The 25042-nt window shown below is 37.0% G+C and overlaps 1 protein-coding gene and 1 non-coding gene across 3 annotated transcripts in view; both read right to left on the bottom strand.

The window, feature by feature from the left end:
* Window positions 1–22168, bottom strand: part of FNDC3A (fibronectin type III domain containing 3A) — a 226171-nt gene extending 204003 nt beyond the window's left edge. The window contains exon 1 of one of the 2 annotated variants that reach the window (XM_015121055.3): window positions 21211–22168. The gene's annotated coding sequence lies outside the window, so the exon portion shown is untranslated. The remainder of the gene's footprint in view (window positions 1–21210) is intronic. The other variant, XM_028837170.2, reaches the window with a different exon arrangement.
* On the bottom strand, window positions 9304–9410 carry LOC114673657 (U6 spliceosomal RNA). The gene has a single exon (XR_003724420.1). It is a non-coding gene; the product is annotated as a U6 spliceosomal RNA (small nuclear RNA).
* Window positions 22169–25042: the final 2874 nt, after the last annotated feature.

Below are 25042 nucleotides of genomic sequence, written 5' to 3'. Positions count from 1 at the left end.
CTCAATGTGTGAATTTTGGGGGGTATACATTCAGTTCATAACACTATTAGATGCTTTCTCACTCAGCCACTGACATAATTCTGAATCTGTTGTTTCCTTACACATGTATTCTGCTAGTTTTCTTCCTTAACCTTATTATTCATATCTGTTAATTCACCTAGATTTGTTATATATATGATGACAACAGCTTAGACCTAGAAACTAAGGTAGATATCTCACGAGAATAAGCTTGGTCTGGGGTTTGAAACTTCAGTTCTTTTTGTCTACAAAGCATGTGGGAAAATGCAAAGCGGGATTACATCTTGGATTACAGCAATAGCATAACTGAAGTGCTGATAGGAAAAATCTGTACATTTAGATTGAGACATCCAATGTCTTTTTTTTTTTTTTCTTGAGACAGAGTCTCGCTCTTGTTACCCAGGCTGGCAGTCGGTGGTGCGATCTTGGCTCACTGCAACCTCTGCCTCCTGGGTTCAAGCAATTCTCCTGTCTCTCTCTCCCGAGTAGCTGGGATTACAGGCGCCTGACACTACACCCAGCTAATTTTTTGTTTTTAGTAGAGATGGGGTTTCACCATCTCTCAAACTCCTGACCTCAAATGATCTGCCCACCTAGGCCTCCCAAAGTGCTGGGATTACAGGTGTGAGCCACCACGCCCTGCTGAAATCCAATGTCTTTTGATGTGGTTTTCTGATGTGTCTAATTCAAAATAAAAACTATAGGTCTCCAGAGCCATTTGTGAAACCACAAGACTATCATATGCAGTTGTTCCTTGGTTTCTACAGAGGATTGGTGCCAGGATCCCCAAAGATGCCAAAATCCACAAAACCTTAAGCTCCTTATATAAATGGTGTAGTATTTGCATATAACCTATGCACATTCTTCTGTATACTTTAAATCATCTCTATATGACTTATAATACCTAATACAATATAAATGCTATGTAAATAGTGATACTGTATTGTTCAGGGAATAATGAAAAGGTCTGTACATATTTAGTACAGATGCAACAATCCATTTTTTTCCAAATATTTTCGATCCATGGTTGATTGACTACGTGGATGTGAAATTCCCAGAAATGGAAGGCTGACTATACTCCAAGGAGTTTTAGTCGTTTAACTCTAGAATTTAGGAGTTTTTAAAAATATACATATGAACAAAATGTTACATAAAAATATTAGAATTACAGTAGCAACTGTATCAAGATGGTGAGATTATGTAACCATTTTTCTCTATTTCTCAAGGCTTTTTTTTGTAATATGGATATGGTTTATACCACCATCAAAATTTTGATTTAAAAATTAATAGTCTTGAAGAGCCATAGGCAACCACACATATTTGGCTTCTCAACCATCTAAGCACCCTTTCAGGAGAATTTAAATAAATTTTGCTAGAACTTGGACTTTATCCAGATTACTAATTTATCTCATGAACTGATATCCTAAAGTGTATTTTTCCAATGTAGACTTCTATTTCATTTTTAATGTTTGGATTTTTTATCTTCTAAACTTGACTACATTAGACTAAAAACAAGGTATTTGAAATTACCTGTGGTGGAATTTCCTGAGATGAAAGTCATGGGAGTCACTCTGCAAAATTATCTTATCATTTCTTACCAGAAACCTAAAACAAGTATTTCATAGATTGTATTTAACAATAAGAACAGGATATTAGGTTATTTTATATTTTGGCCGAAACTAATTAATTCTTTGAATTACCCTCTTTGATGTCAACTGTACTGCAGAAAAATGGCTCTTAAAAATATAATTACATGCATTATTTCAGTTCACCTTAAATTTCCATATGTTAATGTGAAATTTTATGAAGACATAATAGGCAATCTTGCTTTTTTCTTCTATATTTATAAAAGAAATGCACATTGGTAGAGAAAGTAAGAAAGGAGGAGAATGGTAAGAAGACAGTGCTATCAATCATTTTCAATGACTGATATTAAATTTTTAAAAAGACATTTTATAATTCAAAAGATTTATGCTTAATCCAGTTCCTTGCTTTTCTTTCTCTCCCCCATGCTCACTTTTTTCATTTCTTTGGATATTGGAAGTATAAAACAGTACAAGATTTGGTACAAAAAAAGGCTACAACTAAGAGTGTTATGCTAAAAAAAAAAAAAAAAAAAAAAAAAAAGGCAGTCCTCAATCAAGAAATAGGCTGCTTTGCAGTATTCTGTTAGAAATCAGATATATCTGACAATTTAATGAAAGAAATAAATAAAAAGGCCTTTGACCCTTAGAGTGGCTCATGACTGTAATCTCAGCACTTTGAGAAGTTGAAGCAGGAGGACCACTTGAGCCCAGGAGTTTGAGACCAGCCTGGGCAACAGATTGAGAATTTATTATTGTTATTATTATTATTTGTTTTAAAGTCAGATATAATTGGAAAATATTTTCTCACTGAAACACTGTAATAAGTGATAATTTCGCTCTCAGATCATGCTGTAAGAGTTAAATTTAACCTACATCTTTCTTAAAGCTTTTTATTGTGGAAAATCTCAAACATACACCAATGTAAACATAATAGTATAATGAACCCCATGTACTCATCACCCAGCTTTAACACATGACCAGTCTAGTTTCATCTATACCCCACTTCCTGTCTTGTAGTATTATGAAACACAACTAGGACATTCCAAAACTTCATTTGCAAATATTTCAGTATGTATCTCTGAAAGATAGGAACTCCTTTCTAAAACATAATTACAAAACCATTACCATACACACACTTTAACAATTCCTTAAATCATCAAATATGTAGTCAGTGTTCAAATTTTGCACTGTCTTGTTAATTTTTATTAAAACTTGTTTGAATCAGGATTTGTATTAGATGTGCACACTACTATTTGCCATGTATTTAAAAACCTTTTAATCTAAGTACTATCCATTTGATTGTCATGACTTTAATAACGTTTTAAAAGTAATTTTTTTTATTTCTGAAGACTGCATTAGTCTATTCTTTATTTATGAAAAAATCAATAACTTGTATCAGTCCTTAAAAGTAACTTTAACTAGATCATATAAAGCTGATGAATCTTTTCATCTGGATATATCAAGAGATAATCAATGGAGGTAATTTGAAGAACATCAGCAAGATCACACTTTAATAACCAATTTTAATTTGATTAGAAAAATCTCAAATAGCCAATTTCTAAGATTAACAAATGTATTATCAATCTAGTAAAACACAGTTTTCTATATCTTTATTCCTAATTGCTGTTAAGATACTAAAACTTCATTACTATCTACCATTATTTTGCCTAAGAGCACATTCTGGGCACATTTCACTCTCTTGATCAAAAATGTTAAAAGGAGTCAAGGAAGGATTTTATATTATGAGAATTTTTTCAACCTACAGAAAAGCTGAAATAACTGAACAGTAAACATCCATATACTTGTCACCTAGTTTCTAAAACTGACAGGTTTTAATTGCATGTATTCCTCCAGTGATCTTTTTTTAACGCACTTCAAAGTAGCAGACATTAGTATACTTCACCCCTAAACACTTCTGCATGTTACTAGCATTAAAAATTTTAGTTCCTTAAAACAAAAGTTCACGTATGATAAAATGTATGAATCTTCATTAAAATTTTTTTTGCCAAATTCCTTTTACCAGAAATGTACAAATCTTAAGTGTGCTATCATATGAGATTTTTAAAAATGAAACTACTATAAGTATCTAAGAATCTAAAGTCCTATTGTTGCTCTAAGATCACAGCTTTCAAATCCTGGTATGTATCAGAATCACCCGCAGGGATTATTAAAACAGATTCCTGGGCCACACACATAAGAGTTTCTGATTCAACAGGTGCGTGGTGGGGCCCAGTAAATCACATTTCTAATAAGTTCCCAAGTTAGGCTGATGCTGCTAGTCTCTGGACAACACAAATCTAAGACTAAATAAATTTTTACATTAAGTGCTAACTGATAATAAGGATATAAAGTTGATAACAATGTAAGGTGTATACCTCATTCTGGAAAGCCTCATCCCAGATGTGAATACATTTTCCTTCAACTAGAAACAGATGAAAATACTGACCTAAGGATAAGAAAGTATTTGTAAAGGAATCAAGTTTAACGAAGAATTTTTAATTGCCTTTGGATATTATGGTCAAATCGATATACTAGGAGAGTATGATATACTATCCTCAGATTGAAATTGCTATTTTCTGCAGGTTAAACAAAGTTGAAACTTTCAACTTTGTTGAAAGTTGAAATGGCAGAGTAATTAGTTAAATGTATTAAACAAACATGCACCAAGTAGTTGTCATAACTACTTGTTTGGTGCAAAAGTAATTGTGGTTTTTGCCATTACTTTTAATGATACAAATGGTACTTTTAATTGAAAGCAAGGGCAAAAACCACCGTTACTTTTGCACTAACCTAATATAATATGTCAACTACTCTTGATTTTTGAAATAGTTTTGCTGAGGTATAACTGACATCAAATTGCACAATTTAAAAGTGTACAATTGGATAAATTTTGACACATAAATACACCTGTGAAACTATTACCGTAATTAAGATAATGAACCTACCCATCATCTCTCAAATTTTCCTACTATCTGTAAACTGGAGCCTTTGCATTTCCATGAACAATGATGTTGTTTTCATGTGCTTATTTGTCATCCAGGTATATTTTTGGTTGACTATTTGTTTGATTATTTTGTCCATAATACTAGACTGTTTTCTTATTATTGATAGTACCTTATATATTTTACATATTTTTTGATAGTGCTTTATATATTCTGGATACTAGTCCTTTACTAGATAAGTGATTTACAAATATTTTTTCTCCCAGTCTGTGGCTTGCTTTTATATTCTCTTACCAATGTCTTTTGAAGAGAAGTTTTAAATTATGATAAAGTACAATTTATCAATTTGCCATTTTATAAATGGTGCTTTCAAGGCTATACCTAAGAAATCTTCACCTAATGCAAGGTCACAGAGATTTTCTCCTATGTTTTTTAAAGAAATTTCATAGTTTTAGGCTTTACATTCTTTCTACTTTCTATTAATTTATTGAGAGGGGTATTGAAATCTCCGCTAAAATTGCATATTTATGTACAGACAATCCCTAACTTGTGATGGTTCAACTTACAATTTTCGGACTTTCTGATGGAGTAAAAGAGATACACATTTAGTAGAAACTATACATCAAGTATCCATACAACCATTCGGTTTTCCACTTTTCAGTATTTGATAAATTACAAGAGACATTCAACACTTTATTATAAAATAGGCTTTGTGTTAGATGATTTTGTTCATCAACCATATGATAATGTAAGTGTTCTGAGCACATTTAAGATAGGCTAGGCTAAGCTATGATGTTCAGTAGATTAAGTGAATTAAATGCATTTTTGACATATTTTAACAAGGTAGGTTTATCGAGACATAACCTCATCATGAATTAAAGAGCATCTGTATTTCTCTCTGCAAGTTCCAGCATATATTTAGAAACACTCTTTTTTTTTTTTTCTTTTTCCTTTTTTTTGAGACAGGGTTTTTGCTGTGTCACTCAGGCTGGAGTGCAGTGGTGTAAGCATAGCTCACTGCAGCCTCAACCTCCCAAGTTCAAGCAATCCTCACACCTCAGCCTTCCTAGTAGCTGGGACTACAGGCATGTGCCACCACACCCAGCTAATTTTCGTATTTTTTGTAGAGCGGAGTTTCACCACATTGCCCAGGCTGGTCTCGAACTCCTGGACTCAAGTGATTCAACCCCCTCAGCCTCCCAAAGAGCTGGGATTACAAACATGAGCCACTGCCCCCAGGCCAGTTCCTATATTAAATGCATAAATACTTATAATTGTATGCCCTCTTAATTAATCCCTTTATTAGTATGAAATAATCCTCTTTATCCCTGGTATGAATTTTTTGTTCTGTAACCTAACTTCTGGTTTAACTTAGTGATTTCAGTTTTCTTTTGGATAGTGTAAGCATGGTATATCTTTTTCCATCCTTTTAACTTACTTAAATTGGATTTCTTGTAGATGTGAAATATTTGGGTCTTAATTTTTTAAAAAATTGAATCTAACAATCCCTGACTTTTAATTGTGGTATTTAGGCCATTTATATGTAATGTGATTGTTGATATGATTGGATTTACATCATCATCTTGCTATTTGTTTCAAATGTTCTTTGTCCCTTTTCCCTCTTTATCAGCTTCATTTTTAATTATTTCCTATTATACCATCTCCTCTCTCTTGATTTATAGGCTGCAACTCTTTGTTACTTGAGTGGTTTCTTTAAAGTTTGTAATACACCTCTTTTACTTATTACTGTATACCTTTAAGTAATATACTACTTCAGGAATATGTATCAGAACCTTTCAACAACAAATCTGCAATTTCTCTGGGATTTTTGCTATTATTATTGCATATTTTACTTTTACATGTTTTAAACCTCACATTGCCATTTTTTTAGGGAGCTGGAGGGGAGGGCAGGGTCTCTATCGCCCAGACTAGAATGCAGTGGTGTGATCTTGGCTCACTGCAATCTCTGCCTCCTGGGTTCAAGCGATCCTCCCAACTTAGCCTTCCGAGCAGCTGTGACTACAAGCATGTACCACCATGCCTGGCTAATTTTTGTATTTTTTTTTTTTGGAGAGACAGGAGTTCACCATGTTGCTCAGGCTGGTCTCAAATGCCTGGGCTCAAGCATTCTGCCTGCCTTGGCCTCCCAAAGTGCTGGGATTACAGGCATGAGCCACTACACCTGACAACTGTCATCATTTTTAAATTAAACAGTCATTTGTCTTTCAAAGACATTTAAATAATTTTTTTTCTAAATTGTATGTATTTGCCCAGGTAGTTACCACGTACAGTACTCTGAACTCCTTGTGACCAAGTTTCCATGTGATTTAATTTTCCTTCTGCTTGAAGGACTCTATTTAACACGTCTTTTAGTTCAGAAATGAAAGTGATAAATTATTTCAGCTTTTGCATATTTGAAATCTTTATTTTGCCTTTATTTTGAAAGATAGTCTACCTGGGTAAAAAGTCCCAGGTTGACAGTTTTTGCAAAAAAATGTTTTAAAGATATTGCTTCGTTGTCTTCTAGCTTACATTGTTTCTAATGACAGATCTGATGTCACTTTTATCTTTGTCCTGGTTTTTCTTTGGCTGCTTTTAAGATTTCTCTCATGGACTGGGCACGGTGTTTCACGCCTGTAATCCCAGCACTTTGGGAAGCGAAGGTGGGAGGATCACAAGGTCAAGAGATCGAGACAATCCTGGCCAACATGGGGAAACCCCATCTCTAATAAAAGTAAAAAAATTAGCCAGGCGTGGTGGCTTGCACCTGTAATCCCAGCTACTCGGGAGGCTGAGGCAGGAGAATCACTTGAACCTGGGAGGCGAAGGTTGCAGTGAGCCGAGATAGTGCCACTGCACTCCAGCCTGGCGACAGAGCGAGACTTTGTCGCAAAAAAAAAAAAAAAAAAAAAAGAAAAGAAAAAAGAAAAAATTCTCTTTAAGTGATTTGATTATGATGTGTCTTAGTAGAGTTTTATTCATCTTTCTTATGCTTATTGTGCTTATTGGTTTATAGTTTATATATCTATTTTGGAAAATGGCCATTATTTCTTCAAATATTTTTTCAGTTATTGTCTCTAAATTCTATTTTCTTTCTTCTGTGCTTCATTTTGGATAGTTTCTATTGCTATATCTTCATGTACACTAATCTTTCCTTTGACAAAGTCTAACATGCCATTAATGTAGTATATCTTTGACACATAATTTTAATCTAGACAGTGTCTCTATCTAACATGTTCAATCTTTTTGTTAGCTTCTCTAACACTCATAACTGTTTTAATAACTATCATCATCAGTATCATTTGAAGGCCAATTTCAAGTGATTTTTCTCAATATGGTTTGTATTTTCTTGCTTCTTTGCAGACTCAGTAAGTTGAACTGAAGGTAAGATAATGTCAACTTTATCTTGTGGGCTGTTGGATATTTTTGTATTTCTATAAATAATCTCAATATTTGTTCTAAGATGTGGCTAAGGGACTAGGACAAAGTTTGATTCTTTGGGACTTGGTTTTACAATGGATTAGGCAAGAACAGAGTTGCATTTAATGTGTAATTCATTTTTCCCCACTACTAATGCAAAACCCTCCAGAGTACTCTACTGAATGCCTTGTAAATTATGAGGCTTTCTGTTCTAGCTAGTGGAAACAGGCACTTCTTCTGGCCCTGTGTGAGTCTGGATCCTGTTCTATATACAATCTTTTTAGTTGGCTCTTTCTCCAGCCCTGCGTAGTTTCCTTAAATGTATATGTTTATTAGTACTTTGCTGAACACTTAAGGTTTTCATGTCTGATAGCTTTAACTTATAAATTACTACAAGCTTTCTTTTCTTTTTGAGACAGGTCTCATTCTCTAAGGTTTTCATGTCTGATAGCTTTAACTTTAAATTACTACAAGTTTTTTTTCTTTCTTTTTTTTTTTTTTTTTTTTTTTTGAGACAGGTTCTCACTCTCTCACCCAGGCTGGAGTGCAGTGGCACAATCATGGCCCACTGCAGGCTCCTGGGCTTAAGCAATTCTCCCACCTCAGCCTCCAAAGTAGTGGGACTACAGATATGTGCAACCATGCCTGGCTTACTTACTTATTTATTTACTTATTATTTAGCAAAAACAAGGTCTTGCTATGTTGCCAGGCTGGTCTCAAACTCCTGAGATCAGGCAATCCTCCCACCTCAGCCTCCCAAAGTCCTGGGACTATTAGGCATGAGTCAAGCACTTGGCCATACTACAAGCTTTTAAATTATAAATTACTACATTATGGCTTTTACCATTCTCATATGCAATTTAGATTCTGAAGAAGGTTGTTTCACCCTTTAATGTATAATGATACATATCTGCAGTAACAATATTTTTGGCTTTACCTGTTGCTAAAGTAGGTATATTCATAAACATTCCAATTTGGCTTGGATGTTACATTTCATCAGTGATGTACTGTTTATGAATTTATGCTTTCGGGTGGAGAGTTCTGCAGACAACTATCAAGTCCACTTGATCCAGAGCTGAGTTCAAGTCCTTAATATCCTTGTTAATTTTCTGTCTCATTGATCTAATATTGACAGTGGAGTGCTAAAGTCTCCCACTATTACTGTGTGGGAGTCTAGATTCTTTGTAGGTCTCTAAGAACTTGTTTTATAAATCTGGGTGTTCCTGTATTGGGTGCATACATATTTAGAGGAGTTAGTTCTTCTTGTTGCATTGAGCCCTTTACCATTATGTAATGCTCTTCTTTTTCTTTTTTTATCTTTGTTGGTTTAGAGTCTGAAAAACACGGAACACTTCATGAATTTGTGTGTCATCCTTGCGCAGGGGCCATGCTAATCTCCTCTGCATTGTTCCAATTTTAGCATATGTGCTGCCAAAGTGCGCACAAATTTATGCTATTTAAATAAGTTATAATGTATTTTCGTTTAAGTGCAATAACATTTTTATATATAGGGCAGTGATTATAGCCATAGTTTTGTAATGCAATAGGTCAAACCATATGAAATTGCCACTGAGGTCAAAAACTTTAAAATATCAACAATTTAACCTAATAAATGTATTCATACACTTTTAAGGAAATCAATAATTTACACAGATTGTTAGCAACAAATTTACTATAACTTATTTATCTTATTCGTCTCCAATCCCACAGCCACTGGAAAGAAGGAAAGGGTAGTATGGGTAGGATGGATAAACCTCACTCTTTTATGTCCCTTAAGTGAAGAAAGGTTTAAAAAGGAAGGGGGCATTCAGAGCCACCGTCCTTACCCTTCTTAGTCAGATATAGTAAATTTAAATTTAATTCAGCATTTAGGAGAAACTATACCTTAATACTAACATGAAAATTCTGTTAAAATAGACTTCAAAGGAAATCTTGATCAAAAAGATACTTCCAGTCAGGAAACTATGGAAACAAGAGAGAAAGAATTGCTTCCAAGAAACGAACCCCAATCCATTAAAGGACTGATAGTGTGCACACAGATCAGTTTTTCTTTTTTTAAGTAACATCTTATGTTCCACATATAGCTCTAGGTGTCTAGCATCTTTGGAGCACACAGGCTACCCTTTAGAGCCAAAAGACAACTACACCTAAGACAATCCTATTTTCACTTCCAAATATTTTATCGTCCTTTCTATAAGTATTATACAAAACTGTAGTTTTTATATTATAGATTGTTAACTTTGCTTTTGTAGAACTTCAAATTCTTGGTTATATCTATCAGTATGATTTTTGGACTGAAGATTAAACCTGTAGTTTCTGAATATTTTCTGGCCACAGTAATATACTGGTAACTAAATTCACACAGAAAGTTTCAGTTCCTGTGTAAAAGCTGCTGTATTACTATAACTTAACCATATTAACATGTTTCCTTCACTAATTCCTCCAAAATAATTTTACCATATCATAATAAAATCAAGAAACATTTATTTCCTATAAGTAGATTTGTCTGCAGAATCCAGTAGTCCTTAAATTAGTCCTTTCTGAGATGACCAGACTCTTCATTTATAAATCTACAACTACGCCTTGGTTAAAGATTGCCTCTAATCATACTCGTCTTCTTTCAACTTCTTTTAAAAAATCTTCCGGGCCAGGCGCAGTGGCTCATGCCTGTAATCCCAGCACTTTGGGAGGCTGAGGTGGGCAGATCACGAGGTCATGAGTTCGAGACCAGCCTGACCAACATGGTGAAACCCCATTTCTGCTAAAAACTACAAAAAATTAGCCGGGTCTGGTGGCACATGCTTCTAGTGTCAGCTACTCGGCAGGCTGAGGCAGGAGAATCACTTGAACCCGGGAGGCGGAGGTTGCCGTGAGCCAAGATCATGCCACTGCACTCCAGCCTGGGTGACAGAGCGAGACTCCGTTTAAAAAAATGCAAATATACAAAAGTTCGCTGGGCATGGGTGACGCGCGTCTGTAATCCCAGCTACTCAGGAGGCTGAGGCAGGAGAATCGCTTGAACCTGGGAGGTGGAGGTTGCAATGAGCCGAGATCGTGCCATTGCACTCCAGTCTGGGTGACAGAGTGAGATTTGGTTTCAAAAAAAAAAAAAAAAAACCACTTAGTTCTCTTTACTCTGTCTTCCTCTCAAGCTTCTGATTCCTCTCTTGACCTCTATCATTAACTGTCTTAAAATATTAGGTTCTAATATTAAAGGGGAGGATCAAAATATTCAGAAATATGGGACTTGAAAAAAACTACATTCAAAATTATAACTTTACATTTAAAAAAGCAAAGTGTTTTTATAACAGAAACTCTGAAAATAAAAGGCACTTTATTTTGTCTTGGTTGGCAGTTGTGGTTACAGAGGTTAAGAATCACTGGTAGAATTCTCACTTCTTTAACCCACTTTAACACCGTTTCAGATCCAACACTATACTGAAATTGCTATTTCTAAAAACACCAATGACTTCAGACACCAACTGGGAAGCTTCTGCAAGTGAAATGAAGTGCTATTAAAAATTACACAGGGAAAACTGACATAAATCAAAGCTGTCCACCCAGAAGGAATGGGCCTCATCAGGACCAATCATAACAAAGCCTTGCATGTGTTGTTATGTTTGTTATATCACCAAGGCTGCACTTGCTTATACTTGAAAATACACATACAAACATTGTTTTTAACCCTTTCCTGACCCCTAATCCAGCTTCTGTTTCTATGGCTAACAACTGTGGTGTACCCTTCCAGTCTTTTTCTCTGCACTTACTTGTGTATTAGGTTTTCTGGGATTGGTTGTTACATAAGTGAAATCATATACACTGCTTTTGTGTATTGTATTTTTTGTGTATAAATTGTGTCTTTGTGTATGTATTATATTGCATCTTGCCCTTTCATGTAAAATATCTTAAGAAGTACATCTATGTCTATTTCATGTTTTTTCATAAGTATCTAATATTATAGCATAAAGGCACACCATAATTTAACTGTTCTAATGATGACCTTATTACTTCCAGTGTTCCTTCATACACTTTCTCCTCTGCATGGAATAATCATGCAATACTCTCTATTAACGTATGATAGCATTTCTATATTACAGACATATAGAAATAAAACTTCTGGTTCAGGAGAATGTACATTTAAAATGGACAGATACTGCCAAACTTTTCTCCTAAAAAGATGAAGCTATTTATATTTGGTTCAATAATATTTCTTCAAAACTTAACAGGTTACCTGTATTTCTACCTCTATAAATTTCCTGCTTACATTCTTTCCCATTTTCCATCAGGTTATATTTTTCATATTGATTTGTAGTTACACCTTATATACCTTGAATATTAATTCTGTCTATTATATGTCAAATATTTTATCCCAGTCTATTGCTTGCCTTCCTTTTTAAATGGCATCTAAGTTTGATGCCTCACTTAAAAGGTCTTCTCTACTCCAACAATTTTTTAAATTAACTTTTAAAAGTTTTGTCATTCGAGTTAATGGGTGCAGCACACCAACATGGCACATGTATACATATGTAACAAACCTGTACATTGTGCACACATACACTAGAACTTAAAGTATAACAAAAAAATAATAATAATAAACATTTTTTATTTATCAACATTTAGTCCAGCTGGGGCCGGGCGAGGTGGCTAACGCCTGTAATCCCAGCACTTTGGGAGGCCGAGGCGGGCGGTTCACAAGGTCAAGAGATAGAGACCATCTGGCCAATGGTGAAACCTGTCTCTACTAAAAGTACAAAAATTAGCTGGGCGTGGTGGTGAGCATCTGTAAGCCCAGCTACTCAGGAGGCTGAGACAGGAGAATTGCTTGAACCCAGGAGGCGGAGCTTGCAGTGAGCCCAGATCACACCAAAGCACTCCAGCCTGGCGACAGAGCGAGACTCTATCTCAAAAACAAACAACAAACAAACAAAAACAAAAAACAAAACAAAACCATTTAGTCCACCTGAAACTTAGTTTTGAGAGTGTCATGAAGTGGGTACCCAACTATCTTTACTTCAATTAGACAGACTTACTTCAGTTAGACCCTTTATAGACTAGTTCTTCCATTCACTTATCATACAATTCTTCTTTATCCATGGATCTTCTCCTGAATTTATTATTCTATTCCTTTGATCAATATGCCTATTCCTACCCCAAATTCTTATTTTAATACTTGTAATTTTATAATGTTTTGACCTTTGATGGGTATATTCCCATTTATTATACTTTTTTTGAAATTTACTTGGCCATTCTTGTGCAAGCTCCCTTCTCAAAACTTGAACCATCAGTTTGTCAAATTCCATTTTTAAAATCCTGTTGAATTTCTGATTAGAACTACATTGACTTTATAGAATAATTTAGTAAAAGCTGCGATTTTTATAGCATTAAGTTGACACATTCAGGAATATTCTTCCATCCATTCACATCTTTTTGCAGTTTTCTTCACATAGCTTTTACACATTTTAAAATCTTAAGTATTTTACAGTTTAGGCTGCTACTTCTTATTACTGTATTTCATAGTTGGTTATTGTTGATATATAAGAAGGCTAATGAATTTTCTAACTTTATTTTATAGCCAGTCAGCTTACTGAAATTAACTCAAATCATTTTCCATTATCTCGTATTTTTCATTTGTATTTGTATTATATTTATTTGTATTTGTAAGCAGTCACATCAACTCTAAATAATAATGATACATTCCCCCCTTTCTTTACGGGTTATTTTTCTTGTTCTTAATGTATTGCCTAAGACTTTTGGACCTATGTCACGTTCCTATCTTTTAATGAAACTACTTCTATTATTACTCTATGACATTTGGTGATAATAGCATCTACCGCAGAGAGATGTTGTAAGGCTTAAGTAAACTTAAACATGTAAAGTTTTTTGCAATAGCAGCCAGAACACACATAGTGTTTAATACCTATTAATCATATTATTTACTAAGTGCCTTTTATTTGTCAAGCACAGGGTATGCATGCAGCATTGCGGAGGTTAGCAAACTAAGGCCTGTAGGCCCAGTCTGTTCTGCTGCCTAGTTTCATAAATGAAGTTTAATAGGAACATGGTCACGTCCATTGTTTATAATTTATCTATGGCTGTTTCTGTGCTCCTATAGCAAGTTTAAGTAGTTGCAACTGAGCCCATATGGCCCACAATGCCTAAAATATTTACTATCTTCTCTTATATTAAAAAAAAGTTGCTGACTCCAGCAGTACTTGTCAAACTCAAGGAGTTCATAGTTGAATAGCTGATTTAGACAAGTAAAAAATATATATAATTACAGTATGATATATACAACCAGATATTCTGTGGGTATTATGGAAACAATTAACAGTTAAATATTAAAAGGCAGGAAGGACTCACACAAGTGAAAAGACCCGACATATTTTAATTATTTAAAAACATGTATTTATTTACATATCATTCTCTCTCATCCCGTTCTGTAAATTTCTAAAGGGGAGAGAGTGTGACATTCATTTTTGTGACATTCGACATTCATATTCTAAGTATCTAGGACATTTTAAATGTTCAACAAATGATGGACAAATGAATAAATGAATGATATGCAGGATGCCTGAGTGACAATGATTAGGCATGTATGTCAAAGTTCTAGATATAAATATGCTATGGCAAGCATTTTACTTGTCATGCTATATAGGATCTTTTAATTCTTGTACAGTCTATATTAGGAGACAGCTACTATTATTACTACACTGTAAAATGAAGGCACCAAGGCTCATACAGGTAAAGTAGCACACTTGTGTTTCTATACAGCCAGTATGAGAAGTCAACAAACAATCCTATGGCTGCCTAATGTGAAACATGTTCTCTATACTATATTACAAAGTTGTAAAGAGGTAAGCAATGTTGACACAATAGGATATTAACAGAGTATGGACTCTCAAATACAAAGGAAATTATAATTAAGGCAGCAAGAATTGTGTTGTGATTTCAATTTCTAAAACTGGGGAATGATTGGAATAAATTCATGTTTTTTAAATATCCTGGAAGCAGCCTAAAAGATGGTTGCAGGGGCAGTTGCCTCTACATTTTACCCAAAGGCTACTCTATCACACACATTAGGCCAGTTTTAGTAAGGTTCAAGTGATTAAAACAAAATTGCTAACATACTATGGCATTTAAGGAATACCAATGTGAAGCATCGAGAAAAGCTGATCCTAATAATTACCAAAGAAACAAAAAGGTATTTCATAAACTATGAAGGTACTATGCTAAAAATGGTTTTTTTAAAGTATATATTGCAAATGAAAATATTACACGGAAAAAAATCAAGTCATAAGAACAAAGACATAATTGAGAATGTCTGTCTTAAGAAAACCAAAAAAAAAAAAAAAAAACTAGAAGATTTAAACCTAATAAAATCACAAATTTTGATTTTTCACTTTTTATTTAAGCAAATCTTAAGAAAAACTGATTTTAAAGTAAATGAAATAACAAATTCTTCAAGTTATGGCTCAACAAAAGTAGCTGCTGTATATGACACATACTTCTACAAAGCAAAGCACGTACCTATTTTCTAATAAAAGTGTAAACTGTGATTTAAAGTGTACTTAAATATCTGTTTAGAACCCCTAGAGAAGAAGATTTTTTCGCCTCCCAAATTATGTGTCTGTAGGTTTAGAAGACAATATACATAAACCAATTAAAGTAATCCCTCACTGAAGAAGTAGACAGTGAAGTGAAATCATTTAACTTTTAAAAAGTTCAAATATATATGAAAATATGGATTCTGAAGAAAAAAAACAAATACAACCCTTTTTTTCCCCAGCATTTCTGATAGAGGCTGATTAACATACACAATCTAATTTACCAAACTTAGGTAACTTTCACACCAAGGCTTACTTCAAAGTATACATTGCACTTTGTATTTCTAGCAACTAGTCCATAAGAGATCTCAAGAAGTGAGGGAGGAAGAGATATGGAAGTCAATCAGAAGTATAGTTCAGCTGTAAAACGAAAATACCGCCATATATCTGGTAGGTTTGTATAGGATTTTTAAAATAAGCAAGTATAGGGCCTAAAATTCAATGAGCTCAACAAGTAGACCTTATTACTATAAATACAGAAACAGTCTTCCCCTTGAAAAAAGAAAATCATAAGGAATGCACTTTTTGCATATTTTTGCCCCACTATGGAAAGAACAGCTGAAGTTGTTCGACAGAGATGATCAGTTTCCCTTGCAAAAAGGGACAGAGACACTGGATATGAACTGTACTGAAAGATGAATAAGAATGGAAAATTTGTATATGCATTCTCTTTGCCAAGAAAGATGTTAAAACTTCTGAGTAAACTGAATGTTTACTGGAAACATACTATGTTTACAGAATTTTGGAGGATAAAGCTTGAACTCTGGTCTTTTTTTTTTTTTTTTTTTTAAAAAGAAAAAAAAAAGCCTGCATTGCTTCCAATATAGTAGTATTAATGTAAGCACTTTTATGGTATGTACTTTAATGTTTTTATGGTTTCCAACATCTCTGTGGGTTCTCACAATATCTGTGAGGAAAACAGGATAGATATTATTCTCCATTTTAATGCTTAGAAAACCAAGATTGCAAGAAACTAACCCAAAGTCATATAGCTAATAAGTGGGGAAGTTGGAACTCAGATCTAGGCTTTTGAGTTACCATCCAAGGTACTTTATCTCCTGTTTAGCAAACAGAAACAGCTGGAATAGTGAAGCTGTTTCAAGCATTCACAAAAAAACAGGGAGGGCATGAATTTCTTCTTACAGTAAAATTTAAAAAGTATAAATTGTATTAAGTGACAATTTATGAAGGCTGTTATTTAAATCAAAAGGTTTATATTGCCTTAAAATTGTGGTAGTGTATGTACTTACTAAGTATGAAAAATGCTAATAATAAATTAAAGTACAAAAGTTAAGTTTCATTATTTTGTTTGGTTGGTTTTAATGTTTTTAACAGGAAGAAAGAAACATCATTGATTCCGTCCAGGTAGCTTCCCATCTTATACATCTGTACTTTTTCCAGCGCCTACTACTAACCCCAATATGCGGAACGTACTGATGCCTGCTTAATGAAAAAATGCTCTCATGATGTATTCTTGCTCTCTTGATGCCACAAAAAATACAGTAGCCCCAGCCAATTGATTTGGCAGCCATAGCCTGAGGCATCACTATCCACCTGGTAATGGCATATGAACCATAGTATACTGAAGAAAACAGAACTGCCTTAGAAATACGTATCTATAAATTTAAAAACTTCAGAGACGTTTCATGTAAATTACTTTTCAAAATAACTGATATTTATCTCCTTTAAATCACCATAACTTATCTTAAAATAATCTTAATTGAAATATTTGTAGAGATCTCTAGGTCTTCCTTCCATGCCTTAATGTGAACATGATACAATCTTTTCTTGATGACTCAAGCTCATCAATGTAAACATCAATTATTAGACTGTTCCATAACACAGTGATTCTTCCTTGAGTACTGCAGAATGTCTGTTTGTCCCTTTATTAACTCATCCTAGACTACTTCTAAAAACAAAGTTCCCTACTGCCTGCTCCCCTGTTGTCACTTACAGACCACCAGCACCCTAGACAAGGTTTTTAACCTGCCAGTTGTGTTTTAAAAAAATGTAAAACCAGCACAGGCAGCTGATATACCTACCCTTATACAAATTCTAAATCAAGCCACTGTGTAGCTATTTTCACTGCAGTAAGGCCTGACTCAAAGGCTTTTCATCTTTCACTTCCTAATTCTGAGACCTATTCTAGGCTCTTGTTAGAAGTCTGGCCACAAAATAACAATTACAGTAGCACTTATTTCTGCATATTTTATTTTAGGATAACATAAGGAAAAATATATACATGATAGTCATAAAACGCACCAAACCACCACATAGACAAGATGATACAAGACATTTCACAGTATGGGCTATATGGACAATTACTTTGCCAATTATTACCTAGGAGTCAGCAAACTAGGTGCCCTGGCCAAATCCAGTCCACAGATGACTTGTTTTTGTTTGGCTCTTGAGACAATGTAAAAATTATGTTTTTGGCCAGGTGCGGTGGCTCAAGCCTGTAGTCCCAGTACTTCGGGAGGCCGAGACGGGCAGATCACTAGGTCAGGAGATCGAGACCATCCTGGCTAACACGGTGAAACCCCCTCTCTACTAAAAAATACAAAAAACTAGCCAGGTGAGGTGGCAGGCGCCTGTAGTCCCAGCTACTGGGGAGGCTAAGGCAGGAGAATGGTGTAAACCCAGGAGGCGGAGCTTGCAGTGAGCTGAGATCTGGCCACTGCACTCCAGCCTGGGCAATCGAGCGAGACTCCATCACAAAAAAAAAAAAAAAAAATTATGTTTTTAAAAGATTATAAAAAACAAACAAACAGGAACATTCAACCAAGACTGTAAATGGCCTGCAAAACCTAAAATATTTAATTATCTAGCACTCCACAGAAAAAGTGTGCCGACCCCTGATCTAAGCCATATAAACAGACACATACAAGCTATCCATTACACAGAAAGCTTACGCTATTAATATGTCAAAGCTGAGGTATAGTTCTTTCAGTGATAAGTTCCTAATGATACAAACTGTCTTGTCCAGCTGTGCCTATTTTCCTCTTCTGATGCCCTGGTGCTTAAGCTAACATCTCGACCTAACTTCGTCCCAATTTCTGTCCTTGGATGTTCTTGGACTACTTATTCTACTACTACTTCCAACTCTGCCTGTGAATCTCTTTTGGAATGCCTTTCTCTTTGTTATCTAAATCGTTTCTAAGTTTCCTCTGACTTCCTCCAAATGCCTTCCAGGATTTTTCTAGCCCTCACTGGCTTCACTTTCCTTTAAATTCCAGTTGGTGTCACACAACTTAATAATACCACATTATATTTTTGGCTAATGATACTATTAGTCTAGTACCCCCAACTAGTTTGTAAACTACTTGAAGGAAGAAAGACATCACACTATGTCTGCATCCCCACTTTAATAACATCGCATCACCCTGTAAGCACATGCCATCTCCCAGAGGCAGTTCTCAATCTCAGAGGAAAAAATAGCCCAAGGACTGGTAAACGGGTGATAAGTGATTGGAAAGATTGAAAGATGACACCCACAAAGGAACCTGATGGAAGACCACAGGCTACACAGAAAACTTGAAAGTGTATATTAAAGACAAGTAAAATCACAATAGTGGGAAGATAGAAAGGTAAGAATAAATCTAGATATAAAAAGAGACCACTGAATAATTCTCCGAAATAAGACCAAAATATTAAGAAAATTATAAAAGCTCACAATACATGTAAAAGTACAAAATTTGCCTTTTAACATTAATGGCTATTAATTTCCTTTTAACAAGTAGTTCTTAACATTAATACACACGGGGGCCATATTTCTTCTTTTGCAATGTGATAAAACTGAAGCAGTAAAAGGCTCAATGGAATAAATATGCACCATATTCTAAACCTTTGGAATTACAATATTGTGAATTTATTTGAAGTGTTCTAGGCATTGCTAAAAAAAAAAAAAAAAAAAAAAAAAAAACCAGAAACACCAATCACTTAGTTATCTGGCTAATAGGAAATCATGTGCATATTCCTACAACATTCTCAAAGACACGATCTAGATTCATTTTCATTCAAAAACGCACCAACAATGTTTTTTTAAAAAAAACCCTTTTGGTTACTTCATCAAATTGTATTTTAAAAATACAGGCAGATTATAAAATACACAAGCCTTGGATGTCATGAACATTTTAAAACATACAAATGTTTTAAAACAGCGCAAATATTATTAAAACCGGATAAAGTATAAATTAAATGCTCTTTGCCTAAAACTACATAAGACAATGAGAATATGAATCATGCATTCCCTCTTTTTTCCGGGGGGTTAAGGATCTCTCAGCCCTTAGCTATGTCTGGCTGGTCAGGGAAGAGAGAGAAATTTTTAAAATAGTAATAAAATATGCTTACTATTATATTGTAGAAATGTGACTAGTAAAGAGTAATCATTAAATGTGTGTTAAAATAAATCAGGTCTCAATTACTCACATGGAGAGAGGAAGTGAAGACAGACGTCACCAAAAGAAGATAATCCTAGAATGTTTTTTTAATGCTTATCATTAATTTGGGAGAAATTAATTACCCTTATAACTATGCTTGACACTGTTAACCAGGATTTTATTTTTCCTGAGCATTCAATGATTTGGAGGATTCAGACAAAAGGGAAAAAGAGGGAGTTAATTCGGAAGCATACAGGTGGCTAATGGTAGCCAGCCTGGGATAAAAAAATTTCCAGTTAACCTACACATAGAAAACTAACAGATGATCTATGAAATGAAACAAGACAATATAGTAAAATTTAAGGTAGTAGTGCTAAAAAATTTAAATATAAGATTTAACATTAAAAATGTAACAAGATATTTCTCCTGTCATCATCCCTTCTTCCCACTAACTGGTGTTATTAGAAAGCAAGATTAGTAGGCTACAAAGCTAAAAGCAACATTTCAGGTTATATTTTACAAAAGATGTGGTAAAAATCCATCATTGTTTTCTGTTGGGCCACCATCTGTCTCAGTGAGTACTTTATCTCATTACTTAAGAAAAATTAATTCAACCAAGAAAATATCCAAAAGGCAGGGGATTCAACTCACTTGAACATTTGTAGGTGATACAAGATGACAAGAGTTAGTAAATACGCAAAAACTAAATATTTATCCAAACACAAGATCAGCACCACAAAACTCAATTCGTTTCTGCCTAACATATGGCTCAAACTCCTGAGTGGCATATGTTTAGTACTGGAGCTGGTAACAGCATGGTGATAAAATATTATAGTAAGAGTTCAACTGTTATTTCATTCCTACAATACAGAAGCATACACACTTTGGTTTCAAGAACTAAAAACACGACCACGGTAAGAAGCAAAATAATTACGTTGTTCAGTTTTAAAAACCCATAGCGAACACACAATGATTATACCGTAAAAAGAAAAAAAAAAATCTCATCAGCCGGTGACTCTTATTTAATAGATGGTCAGACACAAAGGTGTCCAAAGGAACTTACGTAAAAACCTCACAAAAGAAAATCTCGAATTCACAATCTCTAGCACCCCCAGCAAATCATCGCATTCCACCCTCTCAAATATCCCAAGGCTTGTAACGCCAACAGTTGAATAAAAGAACAATTAACGACCAAATCCATTAAAACAGCCCCTCTTCTGCTCGCAATTTGACAGCGAAATTATCTGTTCATTTTCTTTACCTAACACATGACGTCGTTTCCAAAGCCGTGTCAAAAGTTCGAAGATTCAGGTTAAAACTGGGCGAGGACTGCAGCCTCGAGTCCACCTCCCGACTGAACAGGTGGTTAACTCGCCCCGGGAGAGGAACTGCCAGGTACTGGAGGCAGCCACGCAGGATCAAACACAGAGGGCGGGTTTTCGAGGTTTTAACCCCAAGATGAGCGGGGAAAACGCTCTTCAGAAAAGCGTTCAAGTTCGGCGGCTGCCGGGCGTCCAAAGCCGAAGGCGCGGCGGGTGCTGGGCGATCCTCTCGGAAGGATTCTGCCCCCGCCCCCGAGCCCTCGGCGCTACGCGGCTCGCCGCGGGGAGTAGGCGGGGGACCGAGGGGAGGGCTGCCCGCGCACCCGCGCCACCTCCCTCGGGCTGGATGGCGCCCCCGGCCGCGCCCCCGCAAGCGCGTCCTGGCTAGGCTCGGCCCCGGCAGGTGCCAGACTAGTTGACGGATCCTGTCCCCGGCCCCACTGCCCCCTGCCCACAGCGCGCCCACAGAAAGGGGTGGCCCGGGTCCCTCGACGGGGCCGAGCCCTGGAGGGTGCCCCGGCCCTCAGTCCCAGCCTAACGGTTTCCGCGGCGCCTCCTCCGGGGCGGGACGGGGTTGGGACGGCTCGGTGTCCCCCGCCTTTCGCGGAGGGAGTGCCCGCGCTCTCACCTCCGACTCACGCCGTTCTGAGGCAGAAGAAGGCGGCTCCTCTGGCGCCTCTTCTTAGGGTTCCTGATCGTTTTCTCTCTACCTCAGCTGCAGAGTCAGCTCTGAGGGCCGCCGCGGCCGCCGGCGCGCTGACTGTTGGGGTTGTTTCCTGGCAGTGACGCCGCCGCCTCAGCCCCTCTCTTCGCTCCCTCTCCGCGTAGCTCCCGCTTTCTGTTTCACCCGAGGGACCACGAACGCCGCCGCCGCCATGCTTACTACGGAGCCGGGAGGAGGAGCCCGAAGTCGGTGCGCCGAGTGCGGCTGCGCGGGCCCCGCCGACGGCGCCCTCGGCCGGGACCCCGAACCCCCGCCTCGAGCCCGCGGCGCCGGGGCTCTCTCACCGGAACGCGAGTGCCCGCAGGGCCACCGGCGTGTGGCGGCTGAACGGCCGCGTTTGGCTCCCGGAGCGCCCACACCCTCTTGGGCTTCCGGCTTTCTCCCCAGGCCCGGCTGCGCCTGGCTCGTGGTACCATCCGCTGTGGCCAGGCTCGGAGCCACACTCAGGAAAAGTGGAGTTTATGGGGGTTCCTAGAGCCACTCACACAATTCTCAATCCACATTTCAAAAGGCTCCCCCGAGACGCACCCTGTCAGCCCCTTTCCGAAGGCACCCGAACTTAAGGCTGGCAGGTGCTTGAAAAGACACTCCTTCCAAGGACAAGGAAGCCGCTGAAATGGGCTTGGAGGTTTCTAATCCCAAATACTTCGAACCCGGGATCTGGATAGCAAGCAAAAATATTTCGATATTTACTCAGTTGAAAACGTGGGGGGTGGCTTCGTGTTCTCTTCGCCAGCCAAATCGCGTGAAAAACCTCAATTTTTACAACAGCACGAAGACTTACAAGTGAACACAGCAGCGACTTCCTGAAACCTGAAGCAATGTGGGGCGCTGCAATAATGCCTGAGGACTGCTGACTTACAGTTGCCACCGAAGACCTGGGGAGGGGGTAGTCCTTGGGCCGGGGAGTCCAACCCCAGGAACTGCCCTTTCAAAAATGGTGATGGATGTAACAAGCTGCATGTCCGGGATTTACTTCAGTGTATTAATTGTGCGATCTTTTAAAATAGATCTATTTTTAAAACTGTTCTACAGAAGTATCTTTAAAACGTGCTTATGCTCTATATTCTTAAAGAATACAATGGTTAATGAAATCCTTTGTTGATAACTGACCCTCAAACCGATATCCTGGCCATACGTTCAAGTCCCAGAGGATTGCTACGGTGTATAGAATCCCTACTTTGGTGCTCTCCCCTTTTCCCTCTTTGGAATGTTCTCATCACCTCTTCTAAAATCTGTCACTGCTTTTAATCTCCTCATCTGCCTCTATCCACTCTGATCTTTCCTCTTATTCTTTCTGCTTTGCTGTATTTTTTACTCTTTTCTCCTTTCTCGCCTGGTTTTCTCTGCGGCTCCAGGTGAAGATTGATGGCATGTTTATATCCGCAGCCAGCTAATGAGAGGTTTCTTTTCTTCTGGTTGTAAATAGGGCAGTGGTATCTTGAGATATTTTCATTGCTCTTCACTATCAGAAGTTCTTTCCCTGTGAGAGATGTTTCCTTTTCTTAACTTTTAGGTTTGGCCCTCTTCCAGACAGCTGGCAAGTTGATCTTAGAATAATTGAAGTGTAACTGTATATTGTTTCAGAGTATGAGGATTTTATCAGAGCGTGGGTGAATGGGGTGGCTTCCCCATCTTAATGCTCAACTATGCTTGGTCGGAGACTAAGCTAGACTAAGCTAGTGGTTTCCAAACTTACCGCTAAGCTAATGCTTTCCTACTCTGCTTCCTACTCAGGAGCTTTTTGAAAATAGGGAATCTTGCCATCTACCCCCTCAAGATTCTGATTCCTCTGTTCAGGGAGAGGCCAAGAAATGGCACTTTTAAAAACTGTGTCTAAAAAAATGTGTGTGGGACATGCCTACATGTTTTTGAAGAAGACTAACACATAATTTAAGAATGTTATTGAAGACCTAGAGATTATAATCAATAATATGCAATGCATTTAGGTGAAGTAAAGTGAAGACCGCGGAATTTATGTCCTTTGGAGAGAAGAAAACCCACACGTAAATGACCCTAGCATGTGCACCAGTATGAGTTCTCTGGGAACACAGAGAGGGTCAAGAAATTATGTTGGCTTTGAACAAGTTCTCTTCTCAATGCTTCACTTGTTTTAAATCAATAAAATAGGAGCCATTTTCAATCCTCATCTTTCTTGGCCTCTCAACAATACTCAACACTTTGACCACTATTCTTCCTTAAACATTTCTGCTTCCTTCGACACTGCATTTTCTTGGTTTTCCTCCTTCCTTTATTAGGCACTGCTTCTCTGATTCCTTTGCATATTCTTGCTCCTCTCCCTAACCTTTAAATATAACAGTACCTTAAAATTCAGTTTTAGATTCTTTTCTGTTTTCACTGTAATCTCTTGGCCTAAGCAGCATCACCCATGCCAATGGCTTTAGTTATCATCTGTATGCCAGTGATCTCCACATATATGCCTCCAACCCAGACCTTTCCTCTAAATGCCAAATCTGATCCACTACTCAAAGTTAGACCCTTCCTCTAAATTCCAAGTGCTTCACTGACATGGCCACTTAATATCTCAGAGTTGCAAAGGTCAGTCCAACTGAGTTCATGAACTCTCTAGTTATTCAAATCAAACATCTAGTAGTCAGTCACCCCTGATGTCTCCCTCACCTCCATTCTTCCATTCTCCATGTTTGTTGCAGCACTAACTCTTGGCAATTTTATTTCTAAAATCTAATTGGTCCACTTCTTTCCGATCACCAACAATCTAATTCGGTCTCACTGTATACAGTCTGGGATCCTCCATTCAGTCTCCATTTTGCAGTCAAAATTATCTTTCTAAAATCAAGTAAGACTATGTCACTATGCCAAAAAACTCCTTAAACAGTTTCTCATTGCTCTGGGATAAGTCTAGAATTCTTAAGGCGGCCTACAAGACCATGCTAGGTCTGGCCTTACCTACCTTTTCCAGCCTCATCTCACACCATTTTCACCTCGTTTCCTGGGCAAACTTCTTGGTCCTCTTTCAGTTTCTCAAAAATGCTGTGATCCCAACAGCCAAAGGCTCTATGCACATG

Source organism: Macaca mulatta, chromosome 17 (genome assembly GCF_049350105.2).
Source record: "Macaca mulatta isolate MMU2019108-1 chromosome 17, T2T-MMU8v2.0, whole genome shotgun sequence".
Taxonomy (NCBI): Eukaryota; Metazoa; Chordata; class Mammalia; order Primates; family Cercopithecidae; genus Macaca; species Macaca mulatta.
Note: the sequence above shows the minus strand (reverse complement) of the source record. Positions and strands in the feature narration are given on the sequence as shown.